We start from the raw sequence: 6,055 nt of genomic DNA, 5'->3' as shown, positions 1-6,055 counted from the left end.
TTAGGCACGATCCTTTCACCTGATGCTTCTGTTCACCTAGCAGTAAATGAGTAAATAAAAGCGTGTGAGCTTCGGCTTCACATGCGTGAGGTCTCCGGGTTCGAGTCTCCTAGAACCCAGGTGAAGGGAAAGTAAAGGCGTAACCCGGGAGCTAGGCGATAGTTGTGAGCTGCCTCCTGAGGACGACGGTCGACGGAGCCCTCTATAACCTTCGCAAGATTCCTGTCCCTCTCGCAGGGAACCATATACTAAGATTCCTGTTTATATCTGTCTTAAGGCTTTCTGTCCATGTAGTAATCTCTTCTGTACCTAAAATAAATCAAAATAAAAAAGATTATAAATGCATAAAATCTCGAGTTTTCAAGCTACACCTCAACTGGAGTGTGATGCTTTCTAGCCGGAGATCGGTGCCTCCCTCTGAGGAGATGACCGGATGCTGGGTCGTCACAGATGCAGAGAACGCTGTGCTCGGTAAATTCTTAATAAGTCTACAAAGAGATGAAACAGCTCTAATGAATCAATTAGGGGCTTGTGAGGGGTGGGAGAGAGAAGACAAGCCACCAATTGTTTCTCGACTAATGAGTCTTTTTCCTCTTTTTTTTTTTTGGTAGATTTTGGGAGAAAGAGTTTTTTTTATCGTTTCTGGCCTTGTGGGAGGAGTTTAACGAGCGTGAGTGATGGAGGGGTGGAGGGAAGCTCTGGAGGAAGGGGCGAGGGAGCGGTGTCTGTGGATGTTCATGGATTCAAGGTTTTTCTATACGTAAAAATCCATGTTGGAATACGTGGTATGTCCATATGCCCTCACATATCCCCGCACCCTTTCATACACCCCTGACACACACCCCTCACAAACCCTCACAAACCCCCACACCTCCTCACACATCCCCCACAACTCTCTCATGCACCCCACACCCCCTCACACACACCCTCACGCACCCTCACACCCCTCACACACCCACCCTCCCCCCACACACACACACACAGACACCCTAGCGACGAGCCGCACACAATAATAACGAGGGGCTGAAGGCTTTAGAGTGTTGGGTAACAATGGCAGAGTGGTGTCGTATCTACACGCACCCACAATTAATACTCCGGTGTGGCGTTATAATGGCCAGCAGCGACTGAGCTTAACGTTCAATTCCATATAAACTAAGCAATTATATCGAACAACAATGCTGGATTCAATTTAGATTTGTTCATATATTGAACAGTCACGATGAAGTGAAAGTGAGTAATTATGCTGTGTTTCCCTGATGCGACTTTATTGCAATAGTTATGACCTTTACTATCGGCCAATAATTTTTTCGGGCCTTTATTATGAGAGTAATATTTATTTTACGTTAAAAGAGAGAAATCTGTGCCGCAGTAGATAGATCAATCATCTCGCAACCAGTTCGACTCCCGCTCAGGAAGAAGCATTTAGAAATCTTTTCGTTACGCCTGAATCTTCTGTTCACTTGGCATTAAATAGATGATACCTAGAAGTTAGTTAAATGTTGCAGGTTGTATCTAGGGGAAGGTCGATTGTAGTCAAGGAGGACGTCGTTAAGCTTTCCTATTAGCTGTTTTCATATAATTCAAGAGTACGTTAGATTCCATATGCCAAGAGTACGACTTAAGCAAGCGAGAAATGCTCTATAAATCAAAGGGACCCAGAATGGAGAATGACCTTCCCAATCATGTCAAAGGCTCTCAACCATTCTCAGCCAGTTTAAGATAAAAACTAAGTACTACCTAATAAACTCCATGTAACCTACCTTACCCCTTAATGTCAACTCATGTCTTGCTATTTTAAACAATGATGTTTGTTGACCAACTTGTATAATTGCTAGTTTCTGCCATGTCTTCCCCCCCCCTTTTTTTATTCCTTTTTTCAACTCAATTTATACTTTAATCTCAATTACTATTAAGTTTTAGCCTAAGTGGGGTTCCCCCCCCCCCCCCACCTTTGCCCGAAACGCTATGCGTATTAGTGGCTTTAGATATTGTATGTAATAGATCTATCTTTAAATCCAACATTATGTTTGTAACTCATCTTCTGTGTATGTACCTTTACGTGAATAAAAAATCTAAATGAATATAACAATTTAGGAAATTGCAGGTCTTTTGGACCATTTATGTATGTATAACTTTCGTGTGAACCATTCGTGGTGGTAAACTGTATTTTGCTCCCTAAATCATAAACTCTAGCTGTTTCTGAGCTAGTATTTACCCAGGTCTGTGCGCTGATATGTTTAACATCATATTAATATTCCATTTATTATGTCCTTTCATCCCTTTGCATTCTTGAGTCATGTCAGTTAATACTCTTCGTCGCTGCAGATAACGTAAACTGAACATTCTTAAAGCACGTCTTAGTTCATGATTTCCTGGAACGGTCCGTGATTTTGTTGGAAATCAAGTGTTGCTCGTCTTTCAACACAGTGTTGACTGGCAAGTAATTTTTTTTTCTTACGCTCAGTCGTCCACTTGTTCGTTTTTGTTGCCTTTGGCATTTGTTGATTTTGTGACAGTTTTCAAGACGTTTTTTCACAGTCTTGAAGACGTTTTCCATAATATACTGCGTGACATCTTCTGGAGGATATTATTGGTAAACGTTCGGTGCTGGTCCTTATAGATCTCGCCAGAGTGACCGGAAACTGAGACGATAGTTGCAAGTTTTGTTTTCAGTTAGATTAGAGTGTTTGTGGAACCGTCTTCAGTGATAGCCAGCGAGTTGAAGTTTATCAGTCAATCATCAGCTTAGATTGTGATCATCAATTACCTCGACAAACCTACAGCCGACACACAACAACCCACTCTGGCAGCCCGACCCACCAACCCACCCTGGCAGCCCGACCCACCAACCCACCCTGGCAGCCCGACCCACCAACCCACCCTGGCAGCCCGACCCACCAACCCACCCTGGCAGCCCGACCCACCAACCCACCTAGCCAGCTCGGCACACCAACCGACCCTGACACATAACACAGACGGCTGCCATCCATTCCGGCTGCCATCGCCTGTCTGCATGTGAGGGAGGCAGGCAGCGGTCCCTCTCATTTCCTTCTTCTGCGCCATTACCTCTTTCCTCAGTGGTCTTCTCTGCTCCCTTCCCTCGTCTATCCTTCCTCCTCCTCTCACCACACGGAAGGGAATCTAAAACTACACATCCTCAACCGTGTAACTGTTAGAAGGAGGACAGAGTTGAACTTTTATTTTCTGTTATAAAACAAAATAATCTGAATGATAATCTAATAAAAATAATTGTCTTAATAATGATTGTGTGTTTTATATCTTAGGACTTTTTCACTCAGCGTATCGTTAGGATAAATGAAAGTCACTTCTAGAGCATAATTCACTCGTCTCTTTCTGAGCACTGAGATGGTTTGACTGTGTGTGTAAGATGTCTTAAGACTTATTATTATTTTTTTTTAGTTTCACGATATAAGCAAATGGTTCTCTCTCCAGCATCCGTTGCCTCGCATCTCACTGTGAGATACTCCAGCATCCGTTGGCTCACTACGAGATACTCCAGCATCCGTTGGCTCACTGCAAGACTCCAGCATCCATCACTCATGATGAGAAGACGTTCTGTGAATGACTGGCAGATGAAAATTTAATTACTGGGTAAAAATACCCTCACAGTTCCTAAGCAGTGAAACTGCTAAATAATTCTGTGGACAACATAGCCCATATGTCAGGTACGGGATCGGGTTAGTCGTTTCCTAAAATATGACACTAGAGCCTATCCCATTTGGCACATGACACTTCCATGCCCCACCTGTTTCATGCGTGAAAGTTGGGTGTGGCTAGCCCTAAGCGTCTGGTCTCCAGTAACTTAATTATATTGTTTTATAAATTGTGTGTTGATTAGTTTATATATAACGTGGCTAGTTACAGATAGAAAACTAAGTGACTGAAGTAAGATGAGCTCGATATCAGTGATTCACACAGCTGAAATTATGCATTGATATAATTCCTATTGATGTAATATTCTGTGTCATAGTCGACCAAAAATTCACCAGAAAAATTATTTCAACAATCGTTTTTAAAGAATTACTTCCTCTATTTCGTCCCTCGACCCTTTACACGCTGGAAAAACCCGGTTTCCTAATGGACACGATCAGCATTTATGGTGGGAAATTTACAGGCAGCAGGAGGCAGCGTGCTGCTTCCTCCGATTTCAGCCCTAATGAGCGTCATGTTTTCGCAACGAGGGCCGTTGTTGGCTTCGAGCTCTCGACTGACCGTTGATTCAGTGAAACGTATGGCATTAACTGGCTCATGTATGAGGCAAGATCGTCTCAGTGACCACAAAGGGGATCCTAGCAATTGTGAATTTAGACTGGAAATGTTCGTGTGTTATAATACTCAGTGTGTTTATTTGTAATGGTGATATGTGTGTGTGTGTGTGTGTGTATGTGTGTTAAGACTAGGTATATGTGAGGGTCATTGCTAGCAGTGTGTGTGTGTGTGTGTGTGTGTGTGTGTGTGTGTGTGTGTGTGTGTGTATGTGTATGTGTATGTGTATGTGTATGTGTGTGTGTGTGTGTGTGTGTGTTAGGGCTAGCTATATGTACTCACTTAGTTGTGCTTGATATATATATATATATATATATATATATATATATATATATATATATATATATATATATATATATATATATATATATATATATATATATATCACAAAAACACTGATATTTGTTCCATTTATTTTTAATACGTTTACTTACATAAACGCAATAAGACAGCGCTGGCTTCCTCTTCGTCAGTCTCAGTTGAAGATCATCGCTCCACGAAATAACGTTGAGTAGACGAAGAAAAAAATAAATTTATAATAACATATTTACATTTAAATTAATTGAAGTTTTTGGTGTCGTCTTTTCTCCCTTAAATGACGTCGTTTTATTGCGGCTTTTTCCTTGGGCATACCACAGCAAAGTTCAACAAGAATTTCCTCATTATCAGCGTGAGTTCGTAAGCGCCTTAGCGTAACCCTTCCCGGAACGTGAATGATTTTGTCTAATTGAATTCCTGTAGAGAATGCAAAATTTACCGAAGCTTCAGATCTTGCGTGGGCTTCGTAACCCCCTACGACTACGGCGAAGCTTGGAGGGGAGGGTATTTTTACCCAGTAATTAAATTTTCATCTGCCCGTCATTCACAGAATGTCTTCTCGTCATGAGTGATGGATGCTGGAGTCTTGCAGTGAGCCAACGGATGCTGGAGTATCTCACAGTGAGCCAACGGATGCTGGAGTATCTCGTAGTGAGCCAACGGATGCTGGAGTATCGCAGTGAGCCAACGGATGCTCCCGTAGAGGTCACACTTGGTGCATAATAAGTCGTTTTACTCCATTGTTTTCGATTAGAGTTGTCGCAGACGTCTGTGACTTATGGCTGCGATTTTAGTCTTTCTGGATTCGAGAGAGTATAATGTAGCTCTAAGGATAATGATGAAATATAACAAGCATAGTGCTCCATACATAACTGTATAATAGGTTTTGCGAGCTACCAAAGTATTCTCTTTTTACATAGACAGAAACAGAGAGAGAAAGAAGAGAGAGAGAGAGAGAGAGAGAGAGAGAGAGAGAGAGAGAGAGAGAGAGAGAGAGAGAGAGAGAGAGAGAGAGAGAGAGAGAGAGAGAGAGAGAAAGAGAAAGAGAGAGAGAGAGAGACACACACACACACAGGAAGGAGACAGACAGACAGACAGATCGAGGGAGAGAGAGAGAGAGATGGTGATGCTGGAAGTGGTGGTGGCGGATGTCTCGCTAGTCTCATCTCTCTCCTTTACTCCTAACGCTGCAGATGAGTTTTTTTATTTCTCCAATATCTAACTCCGGCGTGCTGTAACTGGCTTTAGTACGCAGACCTCATACTCCAGCGCCAGTGTTGCTTCTGCCCTGCTGGTACACCTTCAGGGGTCACTCCCTTCACGGGGTACACTCTCCCCCACCATCACACCCGTGCTGCGACACCCGTATGTGAGGGCTACTATTCTCCCCTCCCCACATCAATAATTCCAGGCGTAAAGTACACGATTCCTTCTACACTGGACTAGACGC

The sequence above is a fragment of the Procambarus clarkii genome, chromosome 27 (genome assembly GCF_040958095.1).
Source record: "Procambarus clarkii isolate CNS0578487 chromosome 27, FALCON_Pclarkii_2.0, whole genome shotgun sequence".
NCBI classification, from domain to species: Eukaryota; Metazoa; Arthropoda; class Malacostraca; order Decapoda; family Cambaridae; genus Procambarus; species Procambarus clarkii.
This window is presented reverse-complemented; position numbering follows the sequence as displayed.